At 45.2% G+C, this 16090-nt stretch overlaps 1 long non-coding RNA gene across 2 annotated transcripts in view; it reads left to right on the forward strand.

Annotated features, from left to right (window-relative positions):
* The window catches only part of LOC142290171 (uncharacterized), a 77681-nt gene that overhangs the window by 46768 nt on the left and 14823 nt on the right, over positions 1–16090 (forward strand). For both annotated transcript variants that reach the window (XR_012750230.1, XR_012750231.1), the window contains exon 3: positions 11549–11619. This is a non-coding gene — a long non-coding RNA (uncharacterized LOC142290171). The remainder of the gene's footprint in view (positions 1–11548; positions 11620–16090) is intronic.

The raw sequence follows: 16090 nt of genomic DNA on the forward strand, positions 1-16090 counted from the left end.
CGAGGAGTCTTTCTTGAGCATGCTGCTGGGCACTCCTCACAATGGCTGTTGCTCCTTTGCTTCTGGGGTTTAGTTTTCTGGCTTCGATATACAGCCTAACTAGTGATTTTTCCAATTCTCCAAGAAAAATTATTTTATGCAGCTTATTTCTGTTCCAGTTGGGATTGATTTCTCTCCATAAAACGCATTTTTTCAATGGGAGGGGGGGTCATGTGACACATCAAACACAGAAAATTGCACAAGAAAAACAATGGTGTGCTCATTTTTAACGTAGCTTTATTCATTATAAAGTTATTGACACGTTTGTGACAAGGAACAAGAGTAACCCACTAAAGGATGTGCTCAAAGTGCTGTCCATTGTGTTGAATTGTCAACGTGATTCTCTTCTCCCACTCTTAAGACACCGAGAGCAATACCGCTGAAGAAATGCTACCACAGGCCTCCTGTATCCGTTGTTTCAGGTGCCTCATATCCTGGATCTGCGGTATTGCTCTTGGTGTAACCCCATTTTGTAAACTAGACCCCTCAAGAAAATTTATTTAGATGTTAGGTGAGCATATTGAACCCCAGGTGCTTCACAGAATTTTTTAACGTTGAGCCATTAAATACATTTTAACCACAAAACTGTTGTATTAACCATTAATTTTTCAAATTCACTAGGTTACCATGAGATAATAGAACCGATAATTTTGTTCGATATCACCTGAGTATGCCAATACACCATATGTGGTCAAGAACTACTTTTAAGGCACAGTACAAAGTGAAGGGAAGTAATGCCATATTAAAGTGCAGATTTAGTTGGAATGGTTTGCGAGTTTCATGTCACATTAGCAGAACCCCTGAGGTGCTATAACAGCAGAAACCACCCTCAAGTGACTCCATTTTACAAACTGCACCCCTCAATGAATTTATCCAAGGGTGCAGTTAATATATTTACACCACAGGTGTGTGCCAAAATTTTATACTAATGGGCTGTGAACAAAAAATAATTACATTTTTACCACCAAATTCTTGTTTTAACCCAATGTTTCCAATTTTTACATGGGGAATAGCTAAAACAAGCCGCATAATGTGTTACACAATTTCTCCTAAACGTGGCAATACCCCACTTGTGACTGTGCAGTACTGTTTGACTACACCAAAGGGCTCAGGAGGGAAGGAGTGCCATTTGATTTTTTTGGAGCACAGATTTTCCTAGAATAGTTTACAAACTCCATCTGCAGAGCGCCAAAGTGCCAGGACAGAATAAACCCCCTTAAGTTACCAAATTTTGGAAATTATGACACTCTGGGAATTCATTTACGGGTGTAGTGACGATTTAGTCACTGGAAAACACCCATGGTGTCAAAAGCAGTTAATGTACCAGAATTAAAAATTGCACATAGGTCCTTGTCATGCCCAGCACATTGTAGTGCCCGTAAATTGTGCCCAGCTTGTGTTTCTGGATACCTGTAACCCATAAAGTAAGCGGGCTTCCTCACTACAATGCCAGACATGTGGACGCTAATTGTGGTTTAGGCACACTGTGGTGCTCAAAAAGAAGGCGAGCATTTGGATTTGGGAAAGCAGATTTTTCTGTTTTTCTTATTTAAGGAGGGAGCCATAGCACTCTTCAGAACCTTTCTGCTACCAGGAATGTGGAAGCCCCCAATATTTCCGTTAACAGATGACAGACCTGATAGGGGACGTGTGTTGTTGTTGATTGAATTGAATGCTGTTTGGTGGCAATTTGGGTACAGAACCTTTTGTATCATGTCACATTTATCTTGCGCTCTATGCTAAGCACTTACATTGGGGTTTCCATCTACCGTATTTTGCGTATTATGAAATGCATTTGAAATTTAGAGAGAGAAAATAGGGAAAGAATTTTTAACATTAAAAACGGGTGTCCAGCTTATAATCCTAGAGTCCCTTTACTGGGGCGAGACGGGTATACGCTGACGGAGCTGGGTCACAGGAGTCAGGGTCACAGCTAAAGAACGTCGGCGGCTGCATGAGAGGGGAAATGCTATGGGCCCGGGGCTTGGATGAGGGGGTGTCGTGATGATGCGATGCGGGCGCCATTGATCTCCAGGCAGTTGACTCTATGGGCTTCAGGTAAATGGCTGTGGAGGCTGCACAGGCGCAGATTGAGAACTTGTAGAGTAATTTTCCTGAAGCCCATCGCGTCCACTGCTTGGACATCAATGGCTCCGCATCGCACTGCCGTGACACCCCCTCTTCCCGGGTCCACAGTATTGCCCCACTCATGCCACCACCACTGTTGTTCAGCTGCGACCCTCCCTCCTGTGACCCCGCTAATCCACTGACCCCCCCCCCCGCCCCCTCCTTTCTGGTGCTCTTTGTTCGTATTATAAGACATACGACCATTTTCCCCCAATTTTGATGGACAAAAGTCTTATAATCCGATAAATCTGAAATACATGATTCATGTGAAACCCCTGACGGAATCATTCACTAATGAGGCAGCACAGTTACCCCGAACTCCATTCGTCCCCTGTTCAGTGGTGTCCATCTTTTGAAAGGTGCACAAAACTGTTGATGACCGCACTTTTGTGCATGTTTGAAATGATCCTTAAAAAGTTGGACACTGCTGTGTCACAAGTCAGATGGAAGGTTAAACTGACTCCTTCTGCCCCATTACAGTGAATTTTCATTGGGAATTATGTCTGAATCACACTTTTCAGAGATTTAACACTTATTCCCTGGTATAAGCGTTCAGCATAGAGCGCAGGATAAATGAGCTGCGCCGAACTGTGGTCTTCGGGAGGCAGAATGAACAAATCAAGAGGAAGTGAAAAATTGCATCTTTTATGCCTTTCACTTAGCGCAGGGGTGGGGAACCTTTTTACTGCCGTGGGCCATTTGGAATTTCCTACTAACCTTTGGGGGCCGCACAACATTATCAACTTGAAAAATAACCCAGCTATATTTGGTCAAACGATTAATTAACTCACCCCTACTGTGGAGGCAGGAGCTGCTTCTGTTTGGTGTGACTGTGATGTTCGGTGATATTGATCATCTTGTTTCTCACAGCTGCTTTTCTAGGTTTATCTCGGTCTGGAGATGCTGGGGGCATATAGATCACAGGAGGGGCTGGGGTGCATAAATTACAGGAGACACTGGGAGTACACATCACAGGAGGGGCTGGGGCATATATATCAGTAGGGGGGCATGGACAGCCTTGGCTGTGGCACAGACAGCACTAGGTGGCTGCACGGACTGCACTAGGTGGCAGCACGGACTGCACTAGGTGGCAGCACGGACTGCACTAGGTGGCAGCACGGACTGCACTAGGTGGCAGCACGGACTGCACTAGGTGGCAGCACGGACTGCACTAGGAGGCAGCACTAGGGAGACACAGAGAAGTCTGGGGGAGCATAGACATCAACAGGAGGGCACAGACAGCAGTAGCAAGTTCAGAGCACTGGGGGGTACATAGTACTGAGGGGTGGCACACAGCACTGGGGAGCACGGACAGCATAAGGGGGCACAGACAGCACTGACCGTGGCATGGACAGCACTGGTGGCAGCATGGACAGCATTAGGTGGTGCGGACAGCACTGGGGGGGCATAGACATCACCCAAGGGGTACAGACAGCACTAGTGGAGCACACACAGTACTAGGGGGTACACACTGTACTAGGGGTGTACTCAACATTAGGGGGTACACACTGCATTAGGGGGTACACACTGCATTAGGGGGTACACACTGCATTAGGGGGTACACACAGCATTAGTGGGTACACACAGCATTAGGGGGTACACACAGCACTGGGGGGTACACACAGCACTGGGGGGTACACACAGCACTGGAGGGGTACACACAGCACTGGAGGGGTACACAACACTGGGGGGTACACACAGCATTAGGGGATACACACAGCATTAGGGGATACACAGCACTGGGAGGTACACACAGTACTGGGGGGTACACAGCATTAGGGGTACACAGCATTGAGGGGTACACACAGCACGAGGGAGTACACAGTACACAGCACTTAGCGGGGGGGGGCCGCAGCGATGGGTTGCGTACTCACAGTGAGGGGGAGGAGGAGTCACACACACTTCAGGTCCGGGAGGCTGGTAAATCTGCTGCAGCTCTTCTGTGACATATCGCAGCGTGCTGCTTACCCCGCCCACCAGAGCACACTAGCACAGGCCGGGGTTAAGCCTAGAATGTATGGGCTGCAGTCAGGTCCTGGAAGTCAGGATCTGGATAGAGCCCGTACATTCTAGCATCTACCCTCAAGGCATCAGGCAGTGAGATTTAAAGGGCCAGCAGCCGGGAAAAGCGCGGCTGCTGCCAGAGCACAGCGGTCCCTGGGAATGTGCCTGGGGGCCGCATAAAAAGTCGTCACGGGCCGTATACGGCCCGCGGGCCGGAGGTTCCCCACCCCTGACTTAGCGGAATAAATAATTAGGCGGCTTTATTCCTACTGGTCAGTACGATTACAGCGATACTAGATTTATATAGTTGGGATATTTTTTGTTTGGGTTTTTTCAGGTTTGGCTATCACACAAAAAAAGCTTTTACAAAATGTTTTTTTGTATCACTACATTTTGAAGGCTATAGTATTATTTTTCTGTCGACAGTCATGTGAGGGCTTATTTTTTGCGGGATGAGTTGTAATTTTTATTGGTACCATTTTAGAACACAATTTTTGATCATGTTCTTTTCTGTTTGTGAGGCAGAGTCAAGAAGAAAGTCAGGAATTGTTTTTTGTTTTATTTCTCTTTTACGCAGTTCACAGTGTTGTAAAAGTGATAAGACAGTACCATCTACAGTGTGTGTGTATACATATACAGTGAGTACAAAAAGTATTCAGTCCCCTTTAAATTTTTCCCTGTTTCATTGCAGCCATTTGTCAAATTAAAAAACATTTTTTTTTCTCATTAATATACACTCTGCACCCCAGCTTGACAGAAAAAAAAACAAATGTTGAAATTTTTCCAAATTTTTAAACAAGAAAAACTGAAATATCACGTAGTCATTTAAGTATTCAGATCCTTTGCTTAGTATTGAGTAGAAGCACTCTTTTGAGCTAATACAGCCATGAGTCTTCTTGGGAATGATGTAATAAGTTTTTCACACATGGATTTGGGGATCCTCTGCCATTCTTCCTTGCAGATCCTCTCCAGTTCCGTCAGGTTGGACAGTGAATATTGGTGGACAGTCATTTTCAGGTCTCTCCAGAGATGCTCAATTGGTTTTAGGTCAGGGCACTGGCTGGGCCATTCAAGAATGGTCACAGAGTTGTTCTGAAGCCACTCCTTTGTTATTTTAGCTGTGTGCTTAGGGTCATTGTCTTGTTGGAAGGTGAACCTTTGGCCAAGTCTGAGGTCAAGAGCACTCTGGAAGAGGTTTTTTCCAGGATATCTATGTACTTAGCCACATTCCTTTCCTTCAATTGCAACCAGTCGTTCTGTACCTGTAGCTGAAAAACACCAACCTGGCATGATGCTGCATCCACCATGTTTCACTATGATGAGGTACCTGGTTTTCTCCAAACATACCGCTTAGAATGATCACCAAAAAGGTCTATCTTCGTCTCATCAGACCAGAGAATCTTATTTCTCATAGTCTGGGAGTCCTTAATGTGTTTTTTTCCAAACTCTATGCGGGCTTTTATGTTTTGCACTGAGGAGAGGCTTCCGTCGAGCCACTCTACCATAAAGGACCGACTGTTAGAGGGCTCCTGTGATGATTGACTGTGTGCAACTTTCTCCCATCTCCCTACTGCATCTCTGGAGCTCAGTCACAGTGATATTGAGGTTGTTCTTTACCTCTCTCACCAAGGCTCTTCGTCCATGATTGCTCAGTTTGGTTCGACGGCCAGGTCTAGAAAAAGTTCTGGTGTTCCCATACTTCTTTCATTTAAGGATTGTGGAGGCCACTGTGCTGCTAGGAACCTTGACTACTGCATAAATTAGTTTGTATCCTTGGCCATATCTGTGCCTTGCCACAACTCTCTCTAAGCTCGTTGGACAGTTCCTTTGACCTTATGATTCTCATTTGGCCTGACATGCACTGTGACCTGTGAAGTATTATATAGCCTAGGCTCACACACTGCGGTTTTTTTTACGCTGCGTTTTTGTGCGTTTTGCGGCAAAAAAACGCACAAAAACGCACCCGTGGCAAAAAAACGCAGGTGCGTTTTTACCGCGATTTGGTGCGTTTTTTGCTGCGTTTTGCTGCGTATTTGCTCACTGCGGTTTTATGCGTTTTTTATCAGTGAACAATGCCATTAAAGTTTGTTGAAGAAAAAAAAAGAAAAAAGTCTGATGTCATTTCCTTCTTCAATATGCTCTTCATTCTCCACTAGTGCATGCAGGAGAGCAGACAGCTGCAGAACTACAAGGCTCAGCATGCTCAATCCAGGACTGTATGCTGGAGGGAGAGGCAGGGCGAGCAGAACTACAAGGCTCAGCATCCTCCATCCAATAGTGTATGCAGGAGAGCAGACAGCAGCTGCAGAACTAGAAGGCTCAGCATCCTCCATCCAGGACTGTATGCAGGAGTTTTTTTGCCCTCCCCCTCCCCCAAATGACATGGGGTTCACTATATTTTTGCATGCTAGCCAGGTACAGCAGGCAGGTACGGGCTGTCCCCAACCCCCAGCTGCCTATTTGTACCCGGCTGGTAACCAAAAATATAGGGAAGCCCTTTTTTTTTTTAATTATTTCATGAATTTCATGAAATAATTAAAAAAAAAAAAATGACGTGGGCTTTGCCCAATTTTTGAGTCCAGCCAGGTGCAACTAGGCAGCTGAGGATTGGAATCCGCAATGCAGGGTGCCCATGCTTTCTGGGCACCCCCGCTGCGAATTGCAGTCCACAGCCACCCCAGAAAATGTCGCTTTCATAGAAGCGCCATCTTCTGGCGCTGTATCCAACTCTTCCTGCTGCCCTGGTGACGGTTGGCTCGCTGGGTAATAATAGGGTTAGGGATAGCTGTATATTATCAGCTAGCCCTACGCCAGAAATTCATGGTGTCACGCCAATATTAGACATGGCCACCATGAATTTCTAGTAAAGATAAAAAAAAAACACACAAAAATATTTTTATTAGAAATAAAACACAACACAATTAGTGACTCCATCTTTATTGAAAGAAAGAACCCCCCTCTGCATTAATCCTGGGTCAAGGGTCCCGCGCCATCCAATCCGGATCCAATATCATCTGATCAGTTTGCTGGAAGGCAAAGCGATCAGATGATGTGTCAGGTTCAAGGATGTGAATCAAATGACACAGCAGCTGATTGTATTAAAGCCGTTTACACAATCAGCTGAAGCAACAGTGCAAAAAAAAAAATAAAAAAATACTCACTTATGTGCTGATTACCGGCAGCTCCTGGAGCGGAATCTGATCCCGCCCGATCGCTCCAGGAGCTGCCGGTAATCAGTGATGAAGTCTCCTAACGGCATCAACTGATAGGTGAAGCCGGCCGGGCGCCGGCGTCACCGCGAGACTTACGATCAGCTGACGCGTCAGGTGACCGCATCAGGTGATCCATCGCCAGGTCCTGCAGCCATCGGACGTGCCCGGGGACACTGCACACAGCCGGAACGGAGGTACCAGGAGAGGAGCTGGGAGCGGACATGGCACCGGGAGTCTGCAGACACGTGAGTATGACATTTTTTTTTTCTGCTGTTCACTTTTGATTTCACAGTTGCTTCCACCTCCCACCCGGCCATGGCGCCGCATGTCAGCAGACATGCACAGGACTGGAGGTGGAAGCGGCGGTGACAGTACCGGGAGGATTCATGCTTCTGTGTTTACTGACAAAAGGAATCCTCTTCCTGTACATGTCACTTTACTACCCACCCCTTGCGTTTATAGCTGCGTTTTTAGTCATAGAAACACACTAAAACACAGCTATATTTGCAATTTGCGTTTTTCATTGCATTTTTGAACATCTCATTCAACTCAATGGGTGGAAAACGCAATGAAAAACGCAAAAATAATTGACATGCTGCGTTTTTGTGTGCAGCACAAAAATGCAGCTAAATAAAACGCTGTGTGCAGACAGCAAAAATGAAAACTCATAGACTTTGCTGGGGAAGCAATGTCACAGCGTTTTCTGAGCAAAGACGCACCCGAAAAACGCACTGTGTGAACTTACCCATACGCTGGTGTGTGCCTTTCCAAATCAAGTCCTATCAGTTTAAACACAGCTGGACTCCACTGAAGGAGTAGAACCATCTCAAGGAGGATCACCCGTAAATGTACAGCATGTGACTTAAGGCTACTTTACATGCTACGACATCGCTAGCGATCTCATTATCGATGTGAAATTCTAGATCGCAAGTGCGATCTTTAGAGATCGTACATGCGTAAAATAACCTATGTGCGATCTCTAAAGATCGCACTTGCGATCTAGAATTTCACATCGCTAATGAGATCACTAGCGATGTCGTAGCATGTAAAGTACCCTTTAAATGAGTGTCTGAGCAAGGGGTCTGAATACTTATGACCGTGTGATATTTCAGTTTTTCTTGTTTAATAAATTTGTAAAAATGTCTACAGTTCTGTTATTTTCTGTGAAGATGGGGTGCAGAGTCTACATTAAGGGTATGTGCGCACGTTGCTTTTTACCTGCTTTTTACCTGCTTTTTTGCTGCTTTTTCTTCTGCGCTGTTTAATGCCAAAATGGATGTGTTCTTCTATTCAAGCAAAGTCTATGGGAATTTGGGTTTCTTGTTCACACTATGTTGTTCAAAATGCTGCCTTTTTGAGGCAGAACTTTGGTCAAAAACTCAGCTTTTCAAAGAAGCAACATGTCAATTGTTTTTGCCATTTGGGTTTTGCACTGCAAAGCTGAGTTTTTGACCAAAGTTCTGCCACAAAAAGGCAGCATTTTGAACAACATAGTGTGAACAAGAAACCCAAATTCCCATAGACTTTGCTTGAATAGAAGAACACATCCATTTTGGCATTAAACAGCGCAGAAGAAAAAGCAGCAAAAAAGCAGGTAAAAAGCAGGTAAAAAGCAACGTGCGCACATACCCTTAATGAGAAAAAAAATGAACTTTTTTGAATTTACCAAATAGCTGCAATGAAACAGAGTGAAAAATTGAAAGGGGTCTGAATACTTTCCGTACCCACTACAATATATATAGTATATATACATATATATTAATATATATATATATACAGTACAGAACAAATGTTTGGACACACCTCATTCAAAGGGTTTTCTTTATTTTCATGACTCTGAAAATTGTAGATTCACATTGAAGGCATCAAAGCTATTAACACATGTGGAATTAAATACTTAACAAAAAAGTGTGAAACAACTGAAAATGTCTTATATTCTAGGTTCTTTAAAGTAGCCACCTTTTGCTTTGATTACTGCTTTGCACACTCTTGGCATTCTCTTGATGAGCGTCAAGAGGTAGTCACCGGAAATGGTTTTCACTTCACAGGTGTGCCCTGTCAGGTTTAATAAGTGGGATTTCTTGCCTTATAAATGGGGTTGGGATCTTCAGTTGTGTTGTGCAGAAGTGTGATGGATACACAGCTGATAGTCTTCCTGAATAGACTGTTAGAATTTGTATTATGGCAAGAAAAAAAGCAGCTAAGTAAAGAAAAACCAGTGGCCATCATTACTTTAAGGAATGAAGGTCAGTGAGTCCGAAAAATTGGGAAAACTTTGAAAGTGTCCCCAAGTGCAGTGGCAAAAAACATCAAACGCTACAAAGAAACTGGCTCACATGAGGACCGCCCCAGGAAAGGAAGACTAAGAGTCACCTCTGCTGCGGAGGATAAGTTTATCCGAGTCACCAGCCTCAAATTGCAGGTTAACAGCAGCTCAGATTAGAGACCAGGTCAATGCCACACAGAGTTCTAGCAGCAGACACATCTCTAGAACAACTGTTAAGAGGTGACTTTGTGCAGCAGGCCTTCATGGTAAAATAGCTGCTAGGAAACCACTGCTAAGGACAGGCAACAAGCAGAAGAGACTTGTTTGGGCTGAAGAACACAAGGAATGGACATTAGACCAGTGGAAAGGTGTTCTTTGGTCTGATGAGTCCAAATTTGAGATCTTTGGACCCAACCACCGTGTCTTTGTGCGACGCAGAAAAGGTGAACGGATGGACTCTACATGCCTGGTTCCCACCGTGAAGCATGTAGGAGGAGGTGTGATGGTGTGGGGGTGCTTTGCTGGTGACACTGTTGGGGATTTATTCAAAATTGAAGGCATACTGAACCAGCATGGCTACCACAGCATCTTGCAGCGGCATGCTATTCCGTCCGGTTTGCATTTAGTTGGACCATCATTTATTTTTCAACAGGACAATGACCCCAAACACACCTCCAGGCTGTGTAAGGGCTATTTGACTAAGGAGAGTGATGAAGTAATACGCCAGATGACCTGGCCTCCAGTCACCAGACCTGAACCCAATCGAGATGGTTTGGGGTGAGCTGAACCACAGAGTGAAGGGAAAAGGGCCAACAAGTGCTAAGCATTTCTGGGAACTTTTTCAAGACTGTTGGAAGACCATTTCCGGTGACTACCTCTTGAAGCTCATCAAGAGAATGCCAAGAGTGTGCAAAGCAGTAATCAAAGCAAAAGGTGGCTACTTTGAAGAACCTAGAATATAAGACATATTTTCAGTTGTTTCACACTTTAAGTATTTCATTCCACATGTGTTAATTCATAGTTTTGATGCCTTCAATGTGAATCTACAATTTACAGAGTCATGAAGATGAAGAAAACTCACCACTTTAATAAAGTACATGCAGGTGACCTGAAAGGATTTTCTTTCATAGGCATAGAGAAAGTTTTCAAACTGGAGAGAGGGGGAGATTTGCAGAAAAAAGTTTTGGCCAGAGAGAACAAGTGGATGTTCACATTAGATACTAGAACACCACATGGTTTTAATAGCAGGATGGATTTTGCGATATATTGAAAGTGTTTTTGGTCAGTTTTTGAATTTGATCCTTTTGTCCTGATCTATTGTTGGTCATAATGTTAATATATTCATTACAGTTTTTTTATTCGGATCTTTCATGTTATTTCATAAAAATCACTCATAAAAATCATGTGTTTATTGCTTACATTTTTACTCTCCATTACTTAAAATGCATTGCATCGTTAATGGTTTTATTATAATAGATTTTTTTCTGTACATTTATATGTATTTTTTTGTATTCTTTGTTGTATCTTTCTACAGGCTATGCTTGTAGTGTTGTTTTTTGTGCTATTTTCTGTATTATCATGTGATGCGTTATTTCAACGGCTGCCACTAGGGTGCTCTCCATTCGATTGCAACACCTGTGAAGATTTTCGATTACAGCTTGACTGCAATCAATTGTTCTTATAGGAGCCCTAGCACACCTTCAGATCAGTTTTAGCTTGGACCGTGAAGAAGGCGGTTTATACCGCCGAAATGGGTTGTCCATAACGCACCTTTTCCTACCATTTATTATTTACAGCTGTTGAATTTATTGGAAGAAAAATTAAAAAATGTAACGTTTTATGCCAACTGGACCTCTTGATAATTGCTGGATCCTTTTTTCTTTTTATACATTGATTTAAGATCTACTCCCGGTCTGGATCCGTGCACCTTTCAGGATAACAGGAGGAACTATTCATTCAGAGCTGTCACAGGTGAGCTGGTCTACATCTTCATTGCCATATATATAATTACTATCTGTAGTACCCGGCGTTGCCCGGGATAGTAACAGTCTCTCTCCCAGTCTGTTTGTCTCCCAGTCTGTTTGTCTCCCAGTCTGTTTGTCTCCCAGTCTGTTTGCCTCCGTGTCTGCTTGCCTCCGTGTCTGCTTGCCTGTGTGTCTGCTTGCCTCTGTTTCTGCTTGCCTCTGTGTCTGCTTGCCTCTGTGTCTGCTTGCCTCTGTGTCCGCTTGCCTCTGTGTCCGCTTGTCTCTGTCCGCTTGTCTCTGTGTCTGTGTCTGTTTGTGTGTCTGAAGAAAAAACAAGATATAACCAGCACTAAATGTGCACTACTGCACTAAAAATTCCAAACTGTACTTATTATTAAAATTTGAGATTTTTGGCAAAAAATTGCAATTTCTTGACCTACAGCGCCACGTGACAGCAAATCTCTTTGGGGCAGTCCTACTCTAAAATATTTTTATTTAAAATGTACCATATGGCCTCATATATGAAAAAAATAGAACTACTTATAGCAGCACCTACCTGGTGCTTTTCAATCCTGTACCCATGACTGAATCATGGCTGTGGGCGGGACAGGCCCAAGCAAATATGTTGCTTGTAGTAAATAGCCTGTGGACAGGGTTTGATGGCCGCATGTGAACAGCCACCAATTGCCAAAATCAGGACAGATGGAATACAACCCGAATTTGGGGTGCACGGTAAAGTGGGGGTCAGCCACCGACCAATTCAATGAAGAAAAAACAAGATAGTGTTGCTTTAATATGGTTCTGCTTTTAATGAATTTAGGAGGCCGCATGGCACAATGTAAATATTAAATATAGAGTAGGACCCCCCTATCGAGATTTGCTGTGACGTGGCAAAAGGGCTCAAAAAATTGATCAATTTGCTAAAAATCTCATTTTGCATTATAGTACAGATGGAATAATATGTGAATTTTCACTTTTAATTATTTGCATGCCATTCTCAAGCAGTGCAGGCTCCCCCCTTTTCTGTTGTCTGTGACTCTCTGTCTTTGTCTGTCTCTCTCTCTCTGTGTCTGTCTGTCAGTCTCTTTCCCTGCCTGTCTCATTCTAGCTCTGTCTTTCTCCGTCTGTCTCTTTCTCTGTCTGTCTCTTTCCCTGCCTGTCTGCCTTTTTCCCTTTCTACCTCTGTCTGTCTGTCTCTTTCCCCGTGTGTCTTTCTGTCTGTCTTTCGGTCTATCTGGCTTTTTATTCCTATCTGTCTGTCTGCTTGTCTCTGTCTCTTTCCCTGTCTGTGCCTATGTCTGTCTGTCTGTCTCTGTCTCTCTATCCGTCTCCCCACCGACATCTTATTACCTCACACAGAAGCTTCTTATAATAACACTTTCCTTCCTATAGCAACCAATCAGAGCTGTTAATAGGCTGTAGGTCGCAGTTCCATTCACTTTACTAGAGGCAGGTGTTTTGGAGAGTAACTGTAAAGCGCGGAGTTAAATTTTCCTGTCAAAACATAGTCTATGACGTGCCCTGAGTCACATGAAGCATCTATGCAAAATTTTGATTGTAAATGCGACGGTGCGGATTCCTTTAGCGGACATATACACATACATACACATATATATATATATATATATATATATATATATATATATATATATATATATATATATACATATACACTCAGCTTTATATATTAGACTAGCTGTAGTACCCGGCGTTGCCCGGGATAGTAACGGTCCCTCTGTCCCTCTCCCCGTCTGTCCCTCTCCCCGTCTGTCCCTCTCCCCGTCTGTCCCTCTCCCCGTCTGTCTTTGTCTCTTTCCCTGTCTGTCTTTGTCTGTCTCTTTCCCAGTCTGTCTTTCTGTCTGTCTGGCTTTTTTTCCCCTATCTGTCTTTGTCTCTTTTTCTGTGTGCCTCTTTGTCTGTCTGTCAGTCTGTCTCTCTCTATCCGTCTTTCCACCGATATATTACCTCACACATAAGCTTCTTATACTATGAATATTCTTTGTTCCTATAGCAATCAATCATAGATCCTATTAATAGCCTGTAGCTTGCAGCTCCATTCACTTTAATGGAGGCATGTTTTATGGAGAGTAACTGTAAAGCCCAGTATTACATTTTCTTGTCAAAACAGTGTATGAAGTTCCCCGAGTCACATGAGGCGTCTGTGTAAAATTTTGTGATTGTAAATGCAACTGTGCGGATTCCTTTAGCGGAGACAGACACACACACACACACACACACACACACACCTTTATATATTAGATATTATATTTGTGGGGGTTTTTTATGTTTTGCTGCTTTTATACCATAAAAACTATTTTATAGACAAAAAAAGTTTTTGCATGGCTGTATTCTAAGAGCTATAACTTAATTTTTCGCTCATGGAGCTGTATGGCGGCTTGTTTTCTTTATCGCTCCTAATTGGGAGACCCAGACGATTGGGTGTATAGCTACTGCCTCCGGAGGCCACACAAAGCACTACACTTAAAAGTGTAAGGCCCCTCCCCTTCTGCCTATACACCCCCCGTGGGATCACGGGCTCCTCAGTTTTCATGCTTTGTGCGAAGGAGGTCAGACATCCACGCATAGCTCCACTGTTTAGTCAGCAGCAGCTGCTGACTTTGTCGGATGGAAGAAAAGAGGGCCCATATAGGGCCCCCAGCATGCTCCCTTCTCACCCCACTTTTGTCGGCGGTGTTTGTTAAGGTTGAGGTACCCATTGCGGGTACGGAGGCTGGAGCCCACATGCTGCATCCTTCCCCATCCCCCTTAGGGCTCTGGGTGAAGTGGGATTTTACCGGTCTCCAGGCACTGAGACCGTGCTTCATCCACAGCCCCTGAAAGGATCTGCTGCATATGGAGCTGAGTATCGTCAGGGACAGGACCCTGCTTCATCAAGGTACTCTGTGTCCCCACACAGACGCAGACACACTGCAGCATTGCTGGGTGTGTTAGTGCGCCGGGGACAACAGCGCGCACGCTTGTGCCACTGCTCACTACAGCTCTGCTGAAGGAGTATATGTATTTGGAACTGCCGCGCCGGCCGCTGCTGTCAGTTTGCTGCGGCGCGGCTGGGACTTGTGGTGCGCCGGGGACTTCCGCGCTGGCCGTGCATGTATGACGGCCGCGCTTATTACTCGAGTCCCCGGCTTTTGCGGCCTAGTTTCGTTTCGTTCCCGCCCCCAGGCCTGCCAGTCAGGGGAAGGGCGGGACGCTGTGCAGAATGTCAGCACAGAGGGCTGGAGTCTACTTTACATACTCCAGCCCTCACACTGGGCACAGTGGGACACCAGTTTCCCGCACTTTGTCTGAGGCACGCCCACGGTCCGCCCCTCTTCACAGAACGCCGTCAGCCATTCCTGTGTGCAGTCTGAGCTGGAGAGGGGAGACAAGTTTTGGGAGACCCAGACACGGGATTCTGGCGACCACACACCCGCGTTTGAGCGGGCGGTAAGTGGCGCCTCTGGTGCTGAACCCACTAGTGCCGAAGTGTACATTTGTATTTTTATGCTTGTAAGCTATACATTGCACTGTACGGTCGCTGGTGCTTCCTGGCTATATACCCTCCTAGATTGCTCAGAGGAGACAACAGCATGTCATCCGCAAAAAGCAAGGGTGCCAAGGCACAGGCTTTCTATGCTGCTTGTACCGCATGTGAGGCTTCTTTACCGGCAGGTTCCACTGACCCCCACTGTGTGCAGTGCTCGGCCCCTGTGGCAACTGCTCGGCCGGGGCCTCTGCTAGAGGTGACCCAGGGAGAACCACCTGTGAATACTGTCCAGGTGACGGGGACAGAGTTTGCAGCTTTCGCTGATAGATTGTCTGTGACTATGACTAGAATTCTAGAAACGTTGCAGTCTAGACCAGTAACTCAGACCATGGGCACTGTTCAATCATTGCTCCCTGGTCCCCCTCTGTTGGAACAGCCCCGGGCTCCGGGGGTGTCCCATGCATCCCAGTGGGACGGTTCGGACACGGACGACAGTCCCAGACAGCCTAAGCGAGCTCGCTATGAGCGGCCCTCGACTTCATCACACTGGTCAGGGTCCCAGCAGGAAGGCTCTCTGTGTGATGAGGCGGAGGTAGCTGATCAGGATTCTGATCCTGAGACTGCTCTCAACTTGGATACGCCGGATGGGGACGCCATAGTGAATGATCTTATAGCGTCCATCAATAGAATGCTGGATATTTCTCCCCCAGCTCCTCCGGTGGAGAAATCAGCTTCACAGCAGGAGAAATTCCATTTCAGATATCCCAAGCGTAAATTGAGTTCTTTTCTGGACCACTCTGACTTTAGAGAGTCAGTCCAGAAACATCACGCTTATCCAGATAAACGTTTCTCCAAACGGCTTAAGGACACACGTTATCCCTTTCCTCCTGACGTGGTCAAAGGCTGGACCCAGTGTCCCAAGGTGGATCCCCCTATCTCCAGGCTTGCGGCTAGATCCATAGTTGCAGTGGAGGATGGGGCTGCACTTAAA

This window comes from Anomaloglossus baeobatrachus, chromosome 2 (assembly GCF_048569485.1).
Source record: "Anomaloglossus baeobatrachus isolate aAnoBae1 chromosome 2, aAnoBae1.hap1, whole genome shotgun sequence".
NCBI classification, from domain to species: Eukaryota; Metazoa; Chordata; class Amphibia; order Anura; family Aromobatidae; genus Anomaloglossus; species Anomaloglossus baeobatrachus.